The sequence below is a fragment of the Schistocerca nitens genome, chromosome 4, assembly GCF_023898315.1.
Source record: "Schistocerca nitens isolate TAMUIC-IGC-003100 chromosome 4, iqSchNite1.1, whole genome shotgun sequence".
In the NCBI taxonomy this organism is placed as follows: domain Eukaryota; kingdom Metazoa; phylum Arthropoda; class Insecta; order Orthoptera; family Acrididae; genus Schistocerca; species Schistocerca nitens.
Genome location: NC_064617.1, coordinates 755,632,189 through 755,657,753, shown reverse-complemented (window position 1 = coordinate 755,657,753; position 25,565 = coordinate 755,632,189). Strand labels below are relative to the sequence as shown.

The 25,565-nt window shown below is 41.6% G+C and overlaps 1 long non-coding RNA gene across 2 annotated transcripts in view; it reads right to left on the bottom strand.

The window, feature by feature from the left end:
- LOC126253047 (uncharacterized) overlaps positions 1-24,778 on the bottom strand; it is a 153,677-nt gene extending 128,899 nt beyond the window's left edge. Inside the window, exon 1 of one of the 2 annotated variants that reach the window (XR_007545887.1) lies at positions 24,627-24,778. This is a non-coding gene — a long non-coding RNA (uncharacterized LOC126253047). Of the gene's footprint in view, positions 1-17,718; positions 17,784-24,626 lie in introns of those variants that run through there. The other variant, XR_007545888.1, reaches the window with a different exon arrangement.
- Between the last annotated feature and the right edge of the window lie 787 nt (positions 24,779-25,565).

Sequence of the window (25,565 nt, the reverse complement as noted above, 5' to 3'; positions counted from 1 at the left end):
TTGATTTTATAAGCCTGAATGGTAGTGTCACTTCTAATAACTTAACTTGTTTACTGATTTTTATATTATAGAAGTATTAATTTGCATCAGGACTGATAGTCACACAGAAGAATGTTACTTAGTGATATCTTGCATTCACCATTTGGTATAATCAGCCAACTACACAGAAAAGAGATTAGAAGAGCTGCAAGAAATTTACGTTACCTGGTTTGCATAGAAATCAGGCGAAACGCAATTCGCGTCGTTCAGACGCTTTTGAGGATGACGGAACATTCCTAAAGAAAGCGGCGTGTTTTAGTTGATGAAAAATGTGGATAATGCTACAGTCTCGATTCTACCACTGTTGCGCTGTATCTTTAAGAGAGCTCTTAAAGAGATCTCTCTCTTCAATCGAAAAGTTTTACGTAATGTGATTTTCCGATTTTTATATTTATTATTGAATTCTTCAAGCACCTTCTTGTTACTCCTGACACGCGAAGATACTTCTGGCTGAAAATTACATTTATTTCGATAAACATGTAAAATGGAGTGTTTCAGTTATGTTATAGAACAGGGGCTGATAGAATTTAGAGCAAAGTTTACATGCAGTATTGGATTCTTCAGTGCTTGAAGTGGAAAATTCCCATGTTAATGATTTTAGTGAGCTTCTATTATTAATATTCTAAAGAACCGCGATCGTCGTAAATCAGATACGTAGGCGTTTAATAGATAAAAAGCTATTTCACTTTTTGTCGTCGGTCCCAGCGGACGCTCTCAACAATGAAATATCGTGAGATACGTCACGAGCAGTTGCCTGGCAGCATTGCGATGTTTATTCGCGACGAGTGAACTCGTCCTCAGTTGTGACTTGTGCTGCACGAAGTGTTGCGTGCAATTTAAATAACAGCCTAAAGAAATACTTGCTTTCTAGCCGCCTGAACTTTCTCGAGTTCTAACAAGAACACAGAAAACCAGCATCAGACGGGATTCCGTTGAGGAACAAGTAAGTGAACAATCACACACTTTTCTGTCTTCGAATACCCACACAGTGATGTTCTGATGCGTCCATGCTTTACATTTTACTGTTTCTGAACACCGTGAAGAAGTCAGTTGTCCTTTCAACTCCCGTTTACCGATTAAACCATTTCCTTCTAATGACCCAAGTTAAAGTACAAGCTACGAAAATAGTTTTATAAAACCATCTGACTTCGTCCTTCATTAGCGGTTACGATGGGTCCTGTGTAATAATTTGAACATAAGCATGTACCATGGATTTTGGCGTTCTGTACGTTCCAATGGACTTTTTTATTGTTAAGTACAGGGTTATTACAAATGATTGAAGCGATTTGACAGCTCTACAATAACTTTATTATTTGAGATATTTTCACAATGCTTTTCACACACATACAAAAACTCAAAAAGTTTTTTTAGGCATTCACAAATGTTCGATATGTGCCCCTTTAGTGATTCGGCAGACATCAAGCCGATAATCAAGTTCCTCCCACACTCGGCGCAGCATGTCCCCATCAATGAGTTCGAAAGCATCGTTGATGCGAGCTCGCAGTTCTGGCACGTTTCTTGGTAGAGGAGGTTTAAACACTGAATCTTTCACATAACCCCACAGAAAGAAATCGCATGGGGTTAATTCGGGAGAGCGTGGAGGCCATGACATGAATTGCTGATCATGATATCCACCACGACCGATCCATCGGTTTTCCAGTCTCCTGTTTAAGAAATGCCGAACACCTTGGTGGAAGTGCGGTGGAGCACCATCCTGTTGAAAGAGGAAGTCAGCGCTGTCGGTCTCCAGTTGTGGCATGAGCCAATTTTCCAGCATGTCCAGATACACGTGTCCTGTAACGTTTCTTTCGCAGAAGAAAAAGGGGCTGTAAACTTTAAACCGTGAGATTGCACAAAACACGTTAACTTTTGGTGAATTGCGAATTTGCTGCACGAATGCGTGAGGATTCTCTACCGCCCAGATTCGCACATTGTGTCTGTCACTTCACCATTAAGAAAAAATGTTGCTTCATCACTGAAAACAAGTTTCGCGCTGAACGCATCCTCTTCCATGAGCTGTTGCAACCGCGCCGAAAATTCAAAGCGTTTGACTTTTTCATCGGGTGTCAGGGCTTGTAGCAATTGTAAACGGTAAGGCTTCTGCTTTAGCCTTTAACGTAAGATTTTCCAAACCGTCGGCTGTGGTACGTTTAGCTCCCTGCTTGCTTTATTCGTCGACTTCCACGGGCTACGCGTGAAACTTGCCCGCACGCGTTCAACCGTTTCTTCGCTCACTGCAGGCCGACCCGTTGATTTCCCCTTACAGAGGCACCCAGAAGCTTTAAACTGCGCATACCATCGCCGAATGTAGTTAGCAGTTGGTGGATCTTTGTTGAACTTCGTCCTGAAGTGTCGTTGCACTGTTATGACTGATGTGAGTGCATTTATTTCAAGCACGACATACGCTTTCTCGGCTCCTGTCGCCATTTTGTCTCACTGCGCTCTCGAGCGCTCTGGCGGCAGAAACCTGAAGTGCGGCGTCAGCCGAACAAAACTTTATGAGTTTTTCTACGTATCTGTAGTGTGTCGTGACCATATGTCAATGAATGGAGCTAAAGTGAATTTATGAAATCGCTTCAATCATTTGTAATAGCCCTGTATATTTGGCAGCCATCGTGCTGTTGTAAAACTATTTAGGTTAAGTTCCACTTACTATGCTGATTATGGCTCATTTTACAGAAATGTCAGTTTTTTTTTTTTTATTTTGTGCTATGTGACATCAATTGCTGTGATACATGAATAACCTGCATAATTGGTAGCTGGCTCTGTAACACATCGTGGTAGGTGCTGTGTGATCGCAAATAAATAAATAAATAAAATAAAAATTGAATATCTTATAGATACATATGTCATTTTGAAGAGAAACTCTCAAAGGTTTGCTTTTTTTTTCATGTATACAGCCACAGTGTAGTTTGATCATTTGCCAATAGCAAGCGTTAGTCGCAAACATGGCGAGTTCAGGTGCGGAGCGATCTCTCTGTGTGTTGGACTTCGACAAAAACAAGTCTGCTACAGCTGTTCAACGGATGTTTAGAACCAAGTACGGGAAGAAGGCACCAACATATAAGGCCATTTACCACTGGCACAACAATTTGTTACGACGGGTTGCTTGTGCCTGGCAAAGAGAAGCGGACATCCCAGTGTGAGTGAAGTGAATATGGAGCGTATTCGATTACCGTATTGACATCTACCGGGACACACATGGTTCGCATATCGAATGTTTGTAAAAACAACTTTCAGAGTATCTTTTCAAAATGCAATATGTTTGACATCTGTACAACGTTTAGTTCTTGTGCAATAAATAATTGAAAGTGTTCCCGGACATTACATATGCCCTGCATTTGTTGTAGTAGAACTCACAGTCAAGCTGAAACCGCTTGCAAAGCATTGACTCGAAACCAGAGCTGTGTCTTCCGCCGGCGACACTGTTACCAGTTGAACTGTCCGTGTATGTCTCCTGGCTGAACTTAATACTTCAGTTTCACCCTTCCTCGCTCCAGCATTTCGTCGCAGAAAGAAGTTTTTACTTTCACTTCTGCTCTTTTTCGTAAGATGATACTTACCATCTGTTGTCGTCAAAAGGCAAATATCTGGGTTCCGATATGGCACACACAGTTGGCAGTGACAAATGTTGCTTGCTTTTGTAGACATGCGTGACTTACTGGATACGTGAATGTTTACTTGTGCTGAATTCATTGCTATAAAGTCATGTCGCATTTCCTCTGTTGACGATTGGCTCGCGCCATTCCCTACAGTCATTTCAGAGAGCTTCAAAATCAAAATACACTACCGGCCATTAAAATTGCTACACCGCGAAGATGACGTGCTGCAGACGCTAAATTTATCGACAGGAAGAAGATGCTGTGATATGCAAATGATTAGCTTTTCAGAGCATTCACACAAGGTTGGCGCCGGTGGCGGCACCTACAACGTGCTGACATGAGGAAAGTTTCCAACCGATTTCTCATACACAAACAGCACTTGACCGGCGTTGCCTGGTGAAACGTTGTTGTGATGCCTCGTGTAAGGAGGAGAAATGCGTACCATCACGTTTCCGACTTTGATAAAGGTTGTATTGTAGCCTATCGCGATTGCGGTTTATCGTACCGCGACATTGCTGCTCTCGTTGGTCGAGATCCAATGACTGTTAGCAGAATATGGAATCGGTGGGTTCAGGAGGGTAATACGGAACGCCGTGCTGGATCCCAACGGCCTCGTGTCACTAGCAGTCGAGATGACAGGCATCTTATCCGCATGGCTGTAACGGGTCGTGCAGCCACGTCTCGATCGCAGAGGCAACAGATGCGGACGTTTACAAGACAACAACCATCTGCACGAACAGTTCGACGACGTTTGCAGCAGCATGGAATATCAGCTCGGAGACCGTGGCTGCGGTTACCCTTGACGCTGCATCACAGACAGGAGCGCCTGCGGTGGTGTACTCAACGACGAACCTGGGTGCACGAATGCCAAAACGTCATTTTTTCGGATGAATCCAGGTTCTGTTTACAGCATCATGATGGTCGCATCCGTGTTTGGCGACATCGCGGTGAACGCACACTGGAAGCGTGTATTCGTCATCGCCATACTGGCGTATCACCCGACTTAATGGTATGGGGTGCCATTGGTTACACGTCTCGATCACCTCTTGTTCGCATTGACAGCACTTTGATCAGTGGGCGTTACATTTGAGATGTGTTACGACCCGTGGCTCTACACTTCATTCGATCCCTGCGAAACCCTACATTTCAGCAAGATAATGCACGACCACATGTTGCAGGTCCTGTACGGGCCTTGCTGGATACAGAAAATGTTCGACTGCTGCCCTGGCCAGCACATTCTCCAGATCTCTCACCAATTGAAAACGTCTGGTCAATGGAGGCCGAGCAACTGGCTCGTCACAATACGCTAGTCACTACTCTTGTTGAACTGTGGTATCTGTTGAATCTGAATGGGCAACTGTACCTGCACACGCCATCCAAGCTCTGTTTGACTCAATGCCCAGGCGTATGAATGCCGTTATTACGGCTGCGAGACGTGTGAAGTTGTATCAGTTTTATCATTTACTTGATATACACTGACGTAAAAAAGTCGGAACACAAAAAATAATGTAGACTAATGCAATTTTGAGAATACATTTATCTAAGTGATATACTTAAGTGATTAACGTTACAGGTTAAAATAAGTGTGAGAATAGCAATTGCAGATGTGAGATGCTGCTACATTAATAACAGGTGCAACCGCCAGAATGTTGAATGCAAGACTGCAAACGTGCATGCACTGTGTCATACAGGTACCGAATGTCAGTTTTTGGTATGGAGCTCCATGGGTGTTGGACTTCGTTGGTCACTACTGGGACTATTGGTACTGAAAGCGGATGACACTGGAGTTGTTATCCGATGATGATCTATATGCACTGGATTGGAAACAGGTCTGGTGATTGCACAGGCCAAAGAAACATTTCGACGATCTGCAGAGCATGTTGGCTTACTGCAGCGGTATGTCGGCGATCGAACACCCCCTGGAATATTGTTCATGAATGGCAGCACAACAGGGCACATCACCGGATTGACGTACAGTTTTGCTGTCAGCGTGAGTGAGATAACCACGAGAGTGCTCTTACTGACAATGAAATCACATCCCAAACCATAACTCCGGGTGTAGGTCCAATGTGTCTAGCACACAGACAGGTTGGTTGCAGGGCTCACCTGGCCCCCTCCTAACCGACACACGGCCATCAGTGGCACCGAGACAGAACGGGCCTCTGTCAGAAAACACAACAGACCTTCTTTCTCCCCTCCAATGAGCCCTCGTTTGACAGCACTGAAGTCCCAAACAGGAGTGGTCTGGAGTCAGTGCAATGCACGCTACGGGGCGTCTGTCCTCGAAGTAACAGATTTGTAATAGATCGTTGTGTCACTGTAGTGCCAAATACTGCTCAGACTGCAGCTGCAGTACGATGCGACGGAGCTGTATGCCGAACACAATGGTCTTCCCTCTCGGTAGAGCCAAGTGGCCGTCCGGAGCCCGATGTTCTCGCGACTGCACCTTCCCTTGACTACCGCTGCCAGCAGTCATCTACAGTGGCTACACTCCTGCGAAGTTTTTGTGCAATGTAGGGACATCCAGCTTCTCGTAACCCTACTGTTACGCGACCTCACTGAGTTGTTGATAATGGCGTCTTTGTCGCCTTAAAGGCATTCTTGACTAACATCGGCTCACCACGTCCAATATCAAAGGTAACTAATTCTTACGGCTTTTGCAGCATGTGTTTAAAGCATACCTGATTTGCATCGTTATGGTGGCGCTGTTAGTACCAGTCTAAGGCAATTGGCGTGAAATTTGAATAGACATCAACTTTCGGATGTCGAAATACGCCTACCAACTTTCGTGTACGTCGCACAACTCCTTTTTGGTGCTGCAATTTTTTTCCGTCAGTGTATTTTAAGAAATTTCATATATAATTAGTTTTATAAGGTCACTAAAATAGTTTCGTCACATACTCAATAATTTTTGGAAACTAGGCTGCCGTCAAGACACCTTCTATCTCCAGTCTAAGATCTCCTAACTATGTAATGATTTCACTCTCAAGACGGCCACCAATCTTCCGTCTTTCCTTTCTTTCGTAGAACTTTCAGCACAGGTGTCAGACATGAGAACACAGCATTGCAAAAAATTATTTTCCTGTTAGTGTCAATACGTCTTTTAATACCTTACCCTCATAAAAAATACCGACTCTTAACACGTTGCAGAGCTACCAGACCGCTGTACTGTCTGCTGTGACTTAACGGTGTTGACTGTTAGTCAGAGTTCTGTGTTATTTTAACACGTTTTTTATTAGATCGATTTCTTATCGGTTTGCTCGCTCAAATGTTGCAACTGATTTTATTCCCGATGCGCTAGAGAATTGAAACTTCCAGCGTAGCCTGGAACTGGATGACAATGCAATATTAACTCGCTGTTTTGTCTGGTGTGTACACCCGCTTTCGTGTCGGTGTGTGACAGAGAGTAGTTTGTGTACCACTGCTATTTCCCCTTTTCTCCTGTTCCACTTGCGAATGTTTCGTGGTAAGAATGGTTGATGGTAAGTCCTCCTATGAGCTCAATTCTCTCTAATTTTTATCTCTGAGGTCTTTTCTCGAGATAATAGTACGAGGAAGCAATGTATTGGGCAAATCAGGTAAAAAACAGAAATAATTCTGGAATTTACCCCATGTCTCTGTCGTAATTTCATCAAAATGTATGAAATCGATTGAAAATTTTGACACACACAAGGCTAAAAGGCATAAACAATGTAAAGAATACAGAACGTAATCGACTGCAACACGCTTAATGGTAGACGAAAATGTTCTTCGTTTTTTTTCCTACTTAACGGATTTGCACACACATTCTGACAACTGGTTAATGTGATCAATACGGGGTGTGGCACCTCTGGCCCCAGTACAGGCCTGACGACGGCGGGACGACTATTAATGACGACATCAATCTCATGTTGAGGCAATAACGCCCGTTCTTCCTGCAGAGCTGCTCGCAAGTCTAGGAGGGTGATTGGTGGATGCTGATGTGATACAACCCCTCTTCCAAGTGCACCTCAGACATGCTCTATGGGATTATGGGATCCAACCATGCGTGCAGTATCTTCCGTTTCCAAAAAAAGAAAAAAAAAACATCAACCACCCGTGCTCTATGATGTCGAGCGTTATCGTCCGTCAGTACGAAGTCTGGGCCCACTGCATCTCGCAACAATCGCGCATGAGATCCCAAGATCTCCTCACGGTAGCTGACAACAGTTAAATCTTGCTGACTCACCCGTACAGTTTCGTGAAGAGGCGTTCGAGTGGTCAACGTAATCCCTGCCCACACCATTAGGGATCCTCCTCGATGACGGTTGTTCGGGTCCGGAAATAGTGTTCCACGTGCCCTTCAGATGCGAATCCATCGAGAAACGCTCTCCAGACCAAATAGGGACACATATGTGAAAATAACATTTGCCCACCGTTCGATGGTCCATGTGTCGTGTTGACGTCTCCACTCTAAACGTTCTCTTCTGTGAAGACATGCCAGAAGTAAACAGACAACGGGTCTCCAGCAATAAAGGCCATTCTGCTGAAGCCTTCTGCGGCGAGGACAGATGCCAGTTCCAGTGCAATGCTAAGGCAGTACCGTAGTGCCTTACAGCATGTAACGGTCCACCCTTTCTGATGTCACACGTGATGGTCCCTGTGCTGCTCTCCGGGATACAGTTTTGGTCTCTATAAACTATCGCCTCATCCGAGAAACAACAGAACGATTCACATTAAGCCATCGGGCCACATCACTTTGCAGCTCTCCTGCTACCATTCTTCCTATTGCCCTCAGCTGTGAGTCTGTAGGCGTCTTTTCTCTGCGATACTGCACCGTCTGTGACCGTGTATACAGCGACTGTGGATGTGGGCCTACATTGCAAACACTACACCGCTTGATAGGTGCCCTGACGTCATTGCTGGCGTGGTGGTCCGTTGATCAGAATGCCATCTTCGTGCAGAATACGATCGTAACGACATCTGTTGACAGTTTGTATGATTATATCGTGAATTAGGCACAGGACAAGGAAATAGCAGTTTGTTGCTTTCATTTTGGAGACCAAAGTATGTGAGGGACGATGTGGTCTATATAACCATTGTTAGAAGTTTATGGGTTCTCCGTCGCGGCATAAACGTGCGCTTATCCTTTGGACACTATGACGACGTACAATTCGTCGTCATGTACAAAGTTACAGACCCGGGGCTGAACTGTTCCCCATAGTTGCTGTGGTAGTACCACAAGAGTCGTTCACAACAAACACTGTGCAACGTGTGGAGATGTGGTCACGCAAACTATGGAGCAAAAGACTCTAATTCAAACATGCGCTTTGTCGAGTCATGATTTCTCAGAAACTGAACTTTTAAAGTTTTATAAATTTCATGTAAATTAATTGTAATATAAAAAAGCTGACACATGCAAGAGATAAACAAGTACAAACTGAACCACAAGTAAAGGAATTTGATCCCCAGCCTGGCCAAGAAATGGTTTATGTGGTACTTCCATATGAAATTTTATTATTTATGTTATATATATTTTAAAATCCACTACTGCCGTACACTGTCGCCCAATAATCATGGACAACGCCTGTATACAGTAGGGGGTCAGTTAAGATAGACCTTATTTTGGCTTAACCATAAAGTATATGCCATCTAATAAGTATCTGAACACCGTGCGGGGCAAAGATGCCATATAAACACGTCCGCCCCAAAAAGAGATTTGTACGTAAAGAAAGATGAACATATATCTGTATCCTAATGTTTTCGTAAGCCGATATCAAATATTTCGCTCTTCAGCTAACGGTCTACCCCCGTCTGTGATTCTGGATGGACGTATTGTGTGTACGTCAAACAACAATATACGAGTATATTAGTGTAAAATGTTTTACAATTGTCTTCTGGAAGGGGAGGAATTTTCTCTCATTTCCAAACTGCTTGATCCTGAAAATGATACGTGGATGCACTGTAGCATGCTAACTTTGGAACACACGGTGATATTATTTATGATTGTATTATACTGAATTCTTTATCATGGAGCTGCACGCGGTATCTTCTTCTTCAAGAAAGAAGAGGCAAACATCATTCTGTTCAAAGGAGAGTTAATACCCCAGTCGATTTACACTGTTGCAGTGGTAATCATAGCAATAGACTGTGGAGGTGTGAACTTAGACGCGTGAACTGCTGCTGGTGAAAGCACCCGCAAGCCACACACTTCGAAATAATCCACATTATTCGCACCTCTTTACAGCACCAGTACTTAAATAACAGTATACGCTCCATATTTTTCGCTTTTCAATTTTGCGACTACTGTCATAGCTATTAAAGATTCACAAACACAATTTTTCAGCACTGTGTGTACGTAATCAGGAATCTATGTGGAGCTAGGTGAAATTATTTTATACTTTTTAGTCCATTTAAAAACGTGTTACATTAAAATGTTTCTTTATTTAAATAATTATTTTCTGCTTTTTAGTCTTATGTGTGAAGTTTTTTAATCGATTTAAAATATTTTGATGTGATCACAAAAGTGACATACGGTAAATTTCAGATTTTCAGTTCCTCTTCACCTGAGTCAGCCAATATACTGAATCCTCCTACGTATATCCCACGAAAAGGGTTCATAGCGTGGTTTATCAGCAATCGTTCTTACTGCGAAACATTCGCGACTGGAACAGGAAAAGGGGGAAATAGCAATGTACACAAAGTATGCTCCATTACACACAGCACAACAGGACAAGAAAGCGAGTTAATATTGCATTCTCATACGGTTCTGAGCTATGTTGAAAGTGTCAAGTCTCTAGCTTATAGAGAAGTTAGTTTAAAATCAACTGCAAAATTTTTATCACACGGACAGACAAACATAAAAGCAGAGTACCCTCCGCCACACACCAGACAAGAGAGTGAGTTAATTTTGCATTGTCATTCAGTTCTGTCCTATATTAAAATTTCAAGTCTGTAGCTCGCTGGAAATTAGTTTGAAATCAATCGCAAAAGTTGTACCGAACAAACAGATAGAAAAATCAAGTACTCTCCACCACACACCAGACAAGAAAGCGAATTAATATTGCGTTGCCTTTCGGTTCTGAGCTAAGTTGAAAGTTTCAAGTCTCTAGCTCATCGGGACGCTAGTTTGAAATCAATTGCAAAATTTTTATCGAACTGACCAACAGACAGGAATCGACCTAATAAAAACGTCTTAAAAAGAGGGTTATATCCCTTTGTCCATGTCGAAGTGCAGCATTTTATTCAGAGAGGCTGAGTACGGACTTGAAATTGTGAGGGAATATGGCTCACTGTTTACAGAGCTGGAATCGAAATCGGGAGAAGTAGCCATCCAGGTTAAGATTTTCCATAGTTTCCACAACTCACTGAATACACGTGCAAGGTTGACTTTTGAAAAGGACCTGGACCACTTCTTTACCCAAAGCTGTCAACACGACTTCGTACGCTGTATTCTAACGACCTCGTCGTCAAACATATATTGTTCCTAATCATCCATTCTGTTTGATGAACGCAAAATTGGATGACACCAAGGGCCAGTACCCTTGAGACGAGTAGCACAATGAGATCTGTCTAACTCGTCCTGTAGAATACCAATGAAACACGCATTTTAGGAGATTCTGTGTGATACATCATTGTATTTTGTAATGGAAGTGGAGTCGCCTAATGATACCTAATAACAAACCTTTAGGCTTGCTGACACTAATGTACCAGATGGTCAATTAGAGTCAGACAGACACTTTGGGATTTTGCTGGACATTTATGGGAACAACACTTCTTTCACAGTCCACTTTACTTCTGCGATGAGCAAATTCGACAGATGGTAATCTCATCCATAGGAACATACCAGGATAGCCTTCCATGTTCTGAAAGTCTCTCAAATTTGAATGGGCTCCATATACCTCGTGACCCTAAAAGGCTTTAGTAATATGCCAGTTTAGTTTTACGTTAAATTTTTATGTGTGCTTGGTTTTAATTTTTTACATAGGTTTAGTTTTGCTCCGCTAATGTCGATAAATATACCGGTTTATCTATTTTAAAGCAGTTATCATGACTGAAACAAGACTACAAAACATATTTAATAATGTCTTAATAAACAAAATAAAAGCGAACAATAATTGTTTCTAATATATGAGGCATCTCAGAAATGCTGTGACAAACTTCGAGGGGTTGTGGAGAGTGTCTGAAGGAACAAATCGAGGATAGGAACCTGTGCCCAGAAACGTCATGCAATGATGCTACACAGCGTCGAAATTATAGGCTCCTGCTCCTGCCGTAGGCCACCCCTTCGGCTGCAAACGTGATTTTGTACACTAGAGGGCCAAAGATGCAACATCTCGGAATGTTGCTTATTCGTCAGTGATCGCGATTGATTGCGAAAATTGGAAGTGGAGAAGATAGAGCTATCTGCTGCACAGAAGGGTCTTGTCATATAGAAATGCGATTCTCTTTGTGGATGGCAGTTTTGGAAAAGGGTTTCCATCTCCAGTTTATTTTTCTCCTGGAACCCTCTAAAATCTCCAATGTTGTTGTGGTCTTCAGTCCAGAGACTGGTTTGATGCAGGTCTCCATGCTACTCTATCCAGTGCAAGTTTCTTCATCTCCCAGTACATACTGCAACCTACATCCTTCTGAATCTGCTTAGTCTATCCATCTCTTGGTCTCCCTCTACGATTTTAACCCTCCACGCTGCCCTCCAGTACTAAATTGGTGATCCCTTGATGCCTCAGAACATGTCCTACCAACCGATCCCTTCTTCTAGTCAAGTTGTGCCACAAACTTCTCTTCTCCCCAGTTTTATTCAATACCTCCTCATTAGTTATGTGATCTACCCATCAAGTCTTCAGTATTCTTCTGTAGCACCACATTTCGAAAGCTTCTATTCTCTTCTTGTCTAAACTATTGCTTTTGCTGATGTTCATCCTATATCCTCCTTTCAAGACACTGTCCATTCCGTTCAACTACTCTTCCAGGTCCTTTTGCTGTCTCTGACAGAATTACAATGTCATCGGCGAAGCTCAAAGTTTTTATTTATTCTCCATTGATTTTAATTGCTACTCTGAATTTTTCTTTTGTTTCCTTTACTGCTTGCTCAATATACAGATTGAACAACATCAGGGGCAGGATACAACCCTGTCTCACTCCCTTCCCAACCACTGCTTCTCTTTCATGCCCCTCGACTCTTATAACTGCCATCTGGTTTCTGTACAAATTGTAAATAGCCTTTCGCTCCCTGTATTTTACCCCTGCCACCTTCAGAATTGGAAAAAAAAAATTACTCTAAGCACTATGGGCCTTAACATCTGAGGTCATCAGTCCCCTAGACTTAGAACTACTTAAAGCTAACTAATCTAAGTACATCACACACATCCATGCCCGAGGAAGGATTCGAACCTGTGTCCGTAGCAGCAGCGCGGTTCCGGACTGAAGCGCCTAGAGCCCTCGGTCACAGCGGCCGGATTCAGAATTTGAAAAAGAGTATTCCAGTCAACATTGTGAAAAGCTTTCTCTAAAAATGCTAGAAACAAAGGCGTGCCTTTCCTTACTCTATCTTCTAAGATAAGTCGTAAGGTCAGTATTGCCTCACGTGTTCCAATATTTCTACGGAATCCAAACTGATCTTTCCCGATGTCGCTACCAGTTTTCCCATTCGTCTGTAAAGAATTCGCGTTAGTATTTTGCAGCCGTGAATGATTCAACTGATAGTTCGGTAATTTTCACATCTGTCAACACCTGCTTTCTTTAGGATTGGAGTTATTGTATTCTTCTTGAAGTCTGAGAGTATTTCGCCTGTCTCATACATCTTGCTCACCAGATGGCAGAGTTTTGTCTGGACTGGCTCTCTCAAGGCTGCCACTATTTCTAATGGAATGTTGTCTACTCCCGGGGCCTTGTTTTGACTCAGGTCTTTCAGTGCTCTGTTAAACTCTTCACGCAGTATCGTATCTCCCATTTCATCTTCATCTACATCCTCTTCCATTTCCATAATATTGTCCTCAAGTACCTCGCCCTTGTATAGACCCTCTATATACTCCTTCCACCTTTCTGCTTTCCCTTCTTTGCTTAGAACTGGGTTTCCATCTGAGCTCTTGATATTCATACAAGTCGTTCTCTTTTCTCCAAAGGTCTCTTTAATTTTCCTATACGCAGTATCTATCTTACCCCTAGTGAGATAAGCCTCTACATCCTTACATTTGTCCTCTAGCCATCCCTGCTTAGCCATTTTGCACTTCCTGTCAATCTCATTTTTGAGACGTTTGTATTCCTTTTTGCCAGCTTCATTTACTGCATTTTTATATTTTCTCCTTTCATCAATTAAATTCAATATATCTTCTGTTACCCAGGGATTTCTACTAGCCCTCGTCTTTTTACCTACTTGTTCCTCTGCTGCCTTCACTACTTCATCCCTCAAAGCTACCCATTCTCCTTCTACTGTATTTCTTTCCCCCATTCCTGTCAACTGTTCCCTTAGGCTGTCCCTGAAACTCTGTACAACCTCTGGTTTAGTCAGTTTATCCAGGTCCCATCTACTTAAATTCCCACCTTTTTGCTGTTTCTTCAGTTTTAATCTACAGTTCATAACCAATATATTGTGGTCAGAGTCCACATCTGCCCCTGGAAATGTCTTACAATTTAAAACCTGGTTTCTAAATTTCTGTCTTACCATTATATAATCTATCTGAAACCTTCCAATTTCTCCAGGCCTCTTCCATGTATACAACCTTCTTTCATGATTCTTGAACCAACTGTTAGCTATGATTAAGTTATGCTCTGTGCAAAATTCTACCAGGTGGCTTCCTCTTTCATTTCTTACCCATATTCCATATTCACCTACTACGTTTCCTTGTCTTCCTTTTCCTACTATCGAATGTTTTCGGCACACAGGAGAAAAATAAACTGCAGATGGGAAACCGTGTCCGAAACCGTCATCCACAGAGATAAAATAAATTCATAGGGATAATGCTTTTTTACACACCAGATAGCTTCATCTTCCCCACTGGTGATTGTGGCAGTCAGTCGCGATCACTAATAACAAATAACGCTGTGATACGTTCCGCCTATGGCATTACAGTTTGTCAGTGTGCAAAACCACATTTGCAGCTGAAGACAGTTGTGTTGGGGTGGGCCGGTCGTAGTGGGCGAGCGGTTCTAGGTGCTTCAGTCTGGAACCGAGCGACCGCTACGGTGGCAGGTTCGAATCCTGCCTCGGGCATGGATGTGTGTGATGTCCTTAAGTTAGTTAGGGTTAAGTTGTTCTAAGTTGTAGGGGACTGATGACCTCAGATGTTAAGTCCCATAGTGCTCAGAGCCATTTTGCTGCTGAAGGAGTGTTGTAGTGGCAGGCGCTGCAGCCAATAACTTCGTCGGTCTGTAGCGTCGTTGGATGACATTCCCGGACACGCGTTCCTATCCTCGATTTATTCCTCAAGATAACCTCTACAACCACTCGTAGTTTCTCACAACATTTCTAGGACTCACTGTATGTAGGTGTATTCAAACTACTAGCAACAAGTTTCTTAACTATGGCCAATGCACTTTAGTGCTTATTTTAATCCTTTCATTACAACACGAACGCGGAACTCAGCGTGAACTGTCACCATAACTGACTGTCTGTAAATTTACGATAACCCCATCTCTGTTTAATTTGCAACAGATAGAACACTGAAGCTTCGTGGTTGGTTAAAACTGAGTTCCTCAAAGAAGGGAGCACAAAGTGAAAGTAGAACAGACTATAGAAAATCTACGTCATGTAAAAATCGGGGAGACTTATTATACGAAGTAGTACTTATGTGAATCAAGAACATGACCACTGCCTTGCATACATTTTAGTTGCTAATATTTCCTCATCTATATTCAAATAAAAAATAACCAGTCAGCCCTCTGGCAATATGTCGTCACTCGAACACTGAACTGCATTCTGAGGAGGACATGGTTTCTCATGAAACAGTTTTCTGCGCACAGTGAGAATAGTTGCGGTGAGCATCTTCTGAGACGATAAGAAGTGGCCGTTTAATTAAAGAGATAATGCAGAATGTTGCTGACAGCGTAGCTTCGATACTAAAGGATATTAATGATACATATCAGCAGGATGAAGACAATACTAAGTTCATAATGTGTCAAACAGCGAGATTCGAAGATATTAGCGAGATTATCGAACGATAAATATGTCACTTGTTGTACTTAAGAACACTTCTGTTATCTGTTAGATATTTTCATTCCACGGATGGTGTGTCTAACAGTTTTATAGGTGCATCTTTCACCTCCTTCTGTGCCAAAGACACATTCACTAAAGGGTAATGCAGATCATTTTTCATTCCAGTGTTATACAGGTGACCATCTGTTACTCGAACTCAGATGGATTATTGATAACAAATTCTATAACTGAATAAATGTACTGTGCAGCTGTGGTCAATATTACTAGCAACTTAAAAGAGATTCCGGCAAGATATATGTAAGTGAATCCAACACACATCACTAATTCCTTTCTCTTGTGCGATGAATACTGTTTCGCAAGTGAGGAATCACCCCAGAATGTTATACTACAAGACATCAGTGAATGAAAAGATGCTATCTTACTGACTTATATACCACCGAAGTCGACAATTATTCTTATGGGGAAAGTAGCTGAACCTAAATTTCTTAACAGGTCTACTATATGGTTTTTCCACTTTCAGTTTTCATCAGTATGCACATCCAAGAACTTAGAATTTTCTACCCTGCTTATTATGTCTTATTGCTGTATTAGGTGAATAGAAGCCGGAATATTTTTGACAGTGCAAAACTAGATGATCTGTGTTTTTCTCAAAGTGTAAAGCTACCTTATTTGTGTAAAACGAGTCAGTAAATTCCACAAAAACATTCTTTACTACTTTTTTATGTTCATGCTTCTCTGCTTGGCTTCACAACAATGCTTGTACCACCTGTAAACGGGACTAATTCTGCCATCTCAGTCAAATAAAACGGTAGATGCCTTCTACTTTGTATATATGTCACAGAAGATCGCAACTGATGATATTTTATCATTTAAAGATTTTATTATTTGCTCCATAAATGTATAAATAGCTAACTCAGTAGAGTAGCCCTTTTGAAGTGTGTAGTGTTATTGGCTAGGTATTCCATAACGTCACAGATGGGAGACAACTGTGCAGTACATTACGTTCTCAAAAATTTTAGAAAATGATGTAAGGAGTGACATCTGAGAACCCCCATTCCTTAAAGAGTAGCCTAAAAACAGTACATTTTAATCTGTCTCGGAAAGCATCCTGAATAAATTATGCATTACGTAAGCGATAAAGAACATTAAATATTAAATGTTCACAACTTTTACGTGTCTTGTTGGAGATATTATCAACCTCATTTTAGCTTTTACTTTTTAGGGCTTTAATTATCTTCATTATTGCACATGGGAAATCAAATTAATTTTCATTTAAAAGTAAGGTGACAAAACCACAAATATGCAAATATGACTGCTTGATATTATTTTAAGCGCTGGGCACTTAAATTTCAACATTCATCGTTTATTAATGAGAACAAAGTTTATTGAATAGAACTTCTAAGTGTTTACACATCTGACTGTCATACAAGTGACGCAAGCTATGTGGCTCTGCTCTGTGCCAATTAATTTCATTATTATGTCGTGTAAGCGAAAAGTACGTGTATTTAAAAAGCGTCATTGTATTCTGCCAAAAGTTCTCGTATTGTTTACGTTTTATTCTTCGAAACCAAAGCGACAAATAAGCTTCGCTGCTTATGAAAAACTTCATCGACTGAAGATGGTCAAATGGTTCAAACGGGTAACGACAAATAAAGGAGACGATACAGTGGCTCAAAATGTATAGCTGGATTTGAAAGCCAATTCTAGGAATATCTGTTTTGCCCATCTCATGCTAGAATGATGACATATTGAGTACAGATTATCGCTGATCAGCCGAAAGCACGATTCTCGTGCAGAAACTCTTGATGCCAGGGGCACTCTTTGCACTTCAAGTTAAGCTGATTACTTTGAGTTGCAGTGAAGAAATGCCCCCGTGCTTCTAGACGGTAAATGACATCCTTAGCAAAAATTGTAAGATATCCAAGTTTACTCTTTAACTGTCTACATCTACATCTATATACATACTCCACAATCCACCATACGGTGCGTGGTGGAGGATACCTCGTACCACAACTAGCATCTTCTCTCCCTGTTCCACTCCCAAACAGAACGAGGGAAAAATTACTGCCCATATGCCTCTGTACGAGCCCTAATCTCTCTTATCTTATCTTTGTGGTCTTTCCGCGAAATGTAAGTTGGCGGCAGTAAAATTGTACTGAAGTCAGCCTCAAATGCTGATTCTCTAAATTTCCTCAGCAGCGATTCACGAAAAGAACGCCTCCTTTCCTCTAGAGACTCCCACCAGAGTTCCTGAAGCATTTCCGTAACACTCGCGTGTTGATCAAACCTACCAGTAACAAATCTAGCAGCCCGCCTCTGAATTGCTTCTATGACCTCCCTCAATCCGACCTGATAGGGATCCCAAACGCTCGAGCAGTACTCAAGAATAGGTTGTATTAGTGTTTTATAAGCGGTCTCCTTTACAGATGAACCACATCTTCCCAAAATTCTACCAATGAACCGAAGACGACTATCCGCCTTCCCCACAACTGCCATTACATGCCTGTCCAACTTCATATCGCTCTGCAATGTTACACCCAAATATTTAATCGACGTGACTGTGTCAAGCGCTACACTACTAATGGAGTATCCAAACATTACAAGATTCTTTTTCCTATTCATCCACATTAATTTACATTTATCTATATTTAGAGTTAGCTGCCATTCTTTACACCAATCACAAATCCTGTCCAAGTCATCTTGTATCCTCCTACAGTCACTCAACGACGACCCCTTCATGTACACCACAGCATCATCAGCAAACAGCCGCACATTGCCATCCACCCTATACGAAAGATCATTTATGTAGATATAAAACAACAGCGGACCTACCTACCACACTTCCCTGGGGCACTCCTCCGATGAACACTCACCATCGAGGACAACGTACTGGGTTCTATTACTTAAGAAGTCTTCGAGCCACTCACATACTTGGGAACCAATCCCATATGCTCGTACCTTAGTTAGGAGTCTGCAGTGGGGCACCAAGTCAAACGCTTTCCGGAAGTCAAGGAATATGGCATCCGTCTGATACCCTTCATCCATGGTTCGCAAGATATCATGTGAAAAAAGGGCGAGTTGCGTTTCGCAGGAGCGATGCTTTCTAAAGCCGTGCTGATGCATGGACAGCAACTTCTCTGTCTCAAGGAAATTCATTATATTCGAACTGAGAATATGTTCGAGAATCCTGCAACAAACCGATGTTAAGGATATTGGTCTGTAATCTTGAGGATCCGTCCTGCTACCCTTCTTATATACAGGCGTCACCTGCGCTGTTTTCCAGTCGCTCGGGACTTTACGTTGGGCCAGTGCAGTAGAGTACTCTCTGTAAAACCGAATTGGAATCCCATCAGGACCTGGCAATTTATTTATTTTCAACCCATTCAGCTGCTTCACAACCCCAGGGATGTCTATCACTATGTCCTCCATACGGGAATCTTTACGAGACTCAAATGGCGGTATGTTTGTACGATCCTCCTGCGTGAAAGATTTCTCAAATGCTAAATTTAAAATTTCAGCTTTCGTTTTGCTGTCTTCCGTTGCCAGGCCAGACTGATTAGTGAGTGACTGGATGGAAGCCTTCGACCCGCCTACCGATTTTACGTAAGACCAGAGTTTCCTTGGGTTTTCAGCATGATCTTTTGCTAAGGTATGACGGTGGTAGTGGTTGAATGCTTCGCCCATCGCTCTTTTTACAGCAGCACGAATCTCTACTAACTTCTGCCTGTCCTCATTCTCCCGATCCTTCTTGTACCGCGAGTGCAACTGCCTTTGCTTCCTGAGCGTTCTCCGAATTGCGCTGTTAAACCACGGTGGGTCTTTTCCGTCCGTAACCCACTTTTTCGGCACATACTTGTCCAATGCGTGATTTACAATGTGTTTAAAATTTGCCCATAAATCTTCCACGTCCATCGTACCGGAAGTAAATGAAGTCGATTCATTTACTAAGTGGGATGCTAACAACTGCTTATCTGCTCTTTCTAGTAAGAATACTCTCCTAGCCTTCTTGACCGCCTTTTTAACTTTCGTAACGATAGTCGTAATGACAACATCATGATCACTAATCCCTGTCTCAACACTGACACCGTCGATGAGGTCTGGTCTGTTCGTGGCTACCAGATCTAAAATATTTCCATCACGCGTTGGCTGTCGATTTAGCTGCTCAAGACAGTTTTCTGATAATGTGTCTTCTTAACTGGAAAGAACAAAAGGTAGTAGCATACAGAAAACCTCTCTTTCCCAAGAAATCGTCGAAAAATTAGGACCACATTAGACGAAACGAGGGTTTATTTAGTTACAATTCGCCCACAGGCTCTGCTATTGTGTTCAGTATGAGACAAGTATTGAAAATACCTAACGAGTAAACTAGCTATGGATGCTTGCTTTGTTTCGCAAGTATAATGGATCTTGAATTATGCACAAAGTTCTCGCTCCTAAATATAAGGTATCCATTTTTATATGAACCTTAATTATAAATGCTGACATCATCAAATATTTTGACATTACTGTGTTTGATTTTAGGTTATGATGCGCCATGACTCTTCAGAACTATTTGAAAATGACTTCGTTCGTGGAATGTAACAGATATCATATCCTGTACAGTAACAGTGAAATGTTCTCATTTGCCAGCCGTATGCTAAATACTGATACTGTACTATCTTGGAAAAACAAGCTGATAAGTCTAACAAGTAATTCAAACGCTTGTAGATTAGATAGCAAATATGTTGTATGTAGTCCGCTCGTTAAAAATCGGAACACAATGCCGTTATTCATTAAAACATAACACTTAATTATCGCTGATTTTCTGTCTGTGACACTGTAACTAACCTGCACACCCAGTGATTTTGTGCGGCTTGGAGGCTGTGAACCTATATCTGCTAATAATTACTTTTTTCTCACGACTGTTGCTACCTCGCGTTCAAGCTAAACGTAATTTCAGTGTCTGCCGTTTGTTTGGAGCACCACGTACCGTCTTAGTTAAATTTTAGGCATTCCTTAAGCTTTACTGGAGAGCTAAAAACTTTCTAAAGACTTACTGATAAACAATCTACATCTACGTGATTACTCTCCTATTCACAATAAAGTGCCTGGCAGAGGGTTCAATGAACCACCTTCAAGCTGCCTCTCTACCGTTCCACTCTCGAACGGCACGCGGGAAAAACGAGCACTTAATTTTTTCTGTGCGAGCCCAGATTTCTCTTATTTTCCATGATTATCATTTCTCCCTATGTACTTGAGTGCCAACAGAATGTTTTCACAATCGGAGGAGAAAACTGGTGTTTGAAATTTCATGAGAAGATCCCATCGCAACGAAAAATGCCTTTGTTTTAATGATTGCCAATCCAATTCACGTATCATGTCTGTGACACTATCTCCCCAATTTTGCGATAATACAAAACGAGCTGCCCTTCTTTGCACTTTTTCAATGTCATCCGTCAGTTCCACCTGATGCGGATCCCACACTGCACAGCAATACTCCAGAATAGGGAGGACAATCATGGTGTAAGCAGTCCCTTTAGTAGACCTGTTGCACCTTCTAAGTGTTCTGCCAATGAATCGCAGTCTTTGGTTTGCTCTAACCACAATATTATCTATGTGATCGTTCCAATTTAGGTTATTTGTAATTGTAATCCCTAAGTATTTAGTTGAATTTACAGCCTTCAGATTTGAGTGACTTATCGCGTAATCGAAATTTAGCCGATTTCTTTTAATATCCATGTGAATAGCTTCACACTTTTCCTTATTCAGGGTCAATTGTCACTTTTCGCACCATACAGATATCTTATCTAAATCTTTTGCAAGTCGTTTTGATCATCAAGATGGTAAATGACAGCATGATCTGCAAACAATCTAAGACGGCTACTCAGATCGTCTCCTATGTCGTAAATATATTTCAGGAACAATAGAGGGCCTAAAACACTTCCTTGGGGAACGCTGGATATTACTTCTGTTTTACTCGATGACTTTCGGTCTATTACTGCGAACTGGGACCTTCCTGACAGGAAATCACGAATCCAGTCGCACAACTGAGGCGATAGACCGTAGGCACTCAGTTTGGTTAAAAGATGCTTGCGAGGAACGGTGTTCAAAGGCTTATGGAAATCTAAAAATATGGAATCAATTTGACATCCCCTGCCGATAGCACTTCTTACTTCATGAGTATAAAGATCTAGTTGTGTTTCACAAGAACCATATTTTCTGAAACTGTGCCATGTGTCAATAAATTGTTTTCTTCGAGGTACTTCATAATTTCGAATACAGTATATGTTCCAAAACCCTATTGCAAATTGACGTTAGTGATATAGGCCTGTAATTAAGCGGATTACTCCTACTTACCTTTTTGGGTATTGGTGTGACTTGAGGAATTTTCCAGTCTTTAGGTGTGGAACTTTCTGTGAGCGAGTGGTTGTATATAATTGCTAAATATGGAGCTATTTTATCAGAGTACTCTGAGAGGAACCTGACTGGTATACAATCTGGACCGGAGGCCTTGCCTTTATTAAGTGATTTAAGCTGCTTTGTTACTCCGAGGATATCTACTTCTATGTTCTCTCGTCTTGGCAGTTGTTCTTGTCTTTGGTGAAGGAGTTTCAGAAAACCATGTTTAATAACTCTGCTTTAGCGACTCTGTCATCAGTGACTTCACCGTTGTTATCACGCAGTGAAGGTAGGGGAGAGTGGGGAAGTACCATGCACATAAGCCTTTTTTCAAATATTTCGTATTTTTCGAACTCAATTGAAATGCGGAACACCTTTTTCTGGGCAATAAATCAATGCCCCACACGTTTATGGCTTCATATTTGCTATATTACATCGATTTACGTTCCTACAGCTGTTTTACAAAAGTGTTACATTGCACAGTATTACCCCGAGGGGTGGGGTAATACCGCACAATATATCTTATGATACAGCATTGCACATAAAATGACAAAAACTCTGTAAAAATAAATCAAAGAATTTATTTAGAATTGAAACACATAAATTTTACAACTTATTAAAGTTTCTACAGACAGAAAATCCTTTTACTGGTAAAACAAAATTATTGGATTTTGGTATCAACTTGTCTCTGAACACATTTATCCCCTGTTTTAATGGCATTAGTCGCAAATATAGTTTTCAGCTGTGTCACATGCACGACACAAGGAAAACTTGTAAGATGACACACACACACAACACACACACACACACACACACACACACACACACACACACTTCCAAATATATAGTTCACGAAAATTCCAAAAGAAATTACCATATGGGGCAATACCGTGCTACAGGCACGGCATTGCCCCGAGACAACGTGACTCGCCATTTTAAATTCTAACCCAACAATCACGAAATTTAACGTCTAACGTTCGATGTGTAAAAGAAGATCAAGAAATGCGTAATTAAATAGAGCTACTTTAAATATTGTCGCTATTACATATTTTGCTCACCTCTAGACTTATTGTCTTCAGATTTTATAAGAAAACAGTCGAAATCAGTTGAAACCGATTGTCGAAGACGTCTGCGCCGTTGAACGATATAGACCCCTTTGTGTCTGATTATAGTTACTTCCGCTATGTGGCAGCACCATGCAGCGCTCTTTGCGCTCTCTGGGAAACTGGTTAAAGCGGTGCACGGTATTACCCCGCTGTACGGCATTGTCCCGCTCTCCCCTATTGATTGCGTCTTGCCACTGGTGTGCTTTATATTTGACTAGAATCTCTTTGGGTCTTCTGCCAGATTTCGAGACAGAATTTCATTGTGGAAATTATTAAAAGCATCTCGCATTGAAGTACACGCCATATTTCGAACTTCTGTAAAACTTTGCCAATCTTAGGGATTTTGCGTTCGTTTAAATTTGGCATTCTTTTTTCGTTACTTTTGCAACAACGATCTGACCCGTTTTGTGCACCATGGAGGATCAGTATCATCACTTATTAATTTATGTGGTATATATCTCTCAATTGCTGTCGATACTATCTCTCTGAAAACATTCCATACCTTTTCTACACTTACATGATCAGATCGGAAGGAGTGAAGACTGTCTCTTAAAAAGGCATCAAGAGCATTTTTATCAACTTTTTTTAAATAGATATACTTTGCGTTTCTTTTTTATGGTTGTAGGTGTTACGGTATTCAGCCTAGCAGCAACTGCCTTGTGGTCGCTAATCCCTGTATTCGTCACAATATTCACTATTTGTCCAGGATTATTTGTTGCTAAAAGGTCAAGTATGCTTTCGCAACCATTTACGCTTCGAGTGGGCTCATGAACTAAAAAATAATTTTCTTAGAAAGCATTCAGTACAATTTCGGATGACGTTTTATGCCTGCCGCCGGCTTTAAACGTATAATTTTCCGAGCATATCGAGGGTGCAAATTTAAATGGAGAGTAAAAAACATAATACATACTGCTACAAACACCGACATCCTCAGCTCCACAGCATACCTTTATTTATAGGTGAAACTTTTTTTTAAAAAATGAGTGTGTCTGTACTTAAATTGCTGAATGACTGAGAAGATGAAACTTCTACGTTATTTGATTCTGAAACAGCTGAGTAAAACTGAACATACTGAGCCTACTTTCTCTTTACACTGACTCACAATATTCTAGCGCAACGCAATATGACTGCTCAAAAAAATTACAACCTGACTTCAAATAATTAATTCAGAAGAATGGTCCTGACTAAAAAGAAATCTTAATAATAGCTTACACATTTCATTAAGCACTTACCTCACAAAAATCTTAATTACGCGAACTACTGCAATACAGCGAGCGTCAATACTGCCAGCTAAATAAAAGATTCTAACTACTAAAGCCACTAGCTACTAATAGGCATGTGGTTAGTAAAGGGAAGCTTTTGTTGCAAACCAAATAATGTATTTTTTACCTTAATAATATGACATCTAGTTCAAGCAAATCGTCATTGAGATCCAGTACAACCTCTCAAGGATAATTTTCGATCTCCAAGTCGGATACTTCCAGATCGTTAGCCTACGCTAACACTTCCGACCTCTACCCTCCATCAATGTTAACTTCTCACATTTAACATCCATCACTGCTGACTGTTCACCTCCAACTGCCTAACAGTACTCATCACTGCTGGCGTCTAGCTTCCAACATTAAGTCCAACCAGCCACAGAGTCTCTTACAAAGTGCAGTCAGAGATCCAATGCAAAGCGCTACACAGCGCAGCCAACACAGAAGCAGCCCACTTACATAGGGAACTGCTTTTTCCATACTGATCGACCTCAGAATTGACCGCCACAAGGCGGTGAACAAATATATGGAAATACCAAAAGCTTATCACATTACCAACCCTAATATGGTGCAGGAAACCCGTTGCCATTCAAAACAGCTTCCAGTCGTCTCTGAATGAATAAATACGGGGTCTCTATGGTTTTAAAGGGAATCTTATATCATTCTCCTGACAAAATAGTGGCAACGTCGGGTAACGATGATGGAGGTGAGTAGCGATCGCGCACCCTTCTCTCCAACGTAGACCATAAAAGCTGAACAATACTGAGATATGGCCACTGTAGTGACCAGGGGAGATGCGACACTTCAATTTCGTGCTCACAAATCGAGTCCTAGACGATGCGAGTTGCATGATCCCTGGACCTGTCGTCTTGGAATGCAGCATTGTAATTCGGAAACAAACATTATACCATGGGATAGACTTGGTCAGCCAAAATCTCCACATAGCCCTTGGAAGTAATGCGGCCTTGCAGAATAGCCATTGGACCAATGGAACACAACGATATGACTGCCCAAGCTATCACCGAACCCCAAAATGTTTCACTCTTGGGACGTAAACACGACCAGAAAT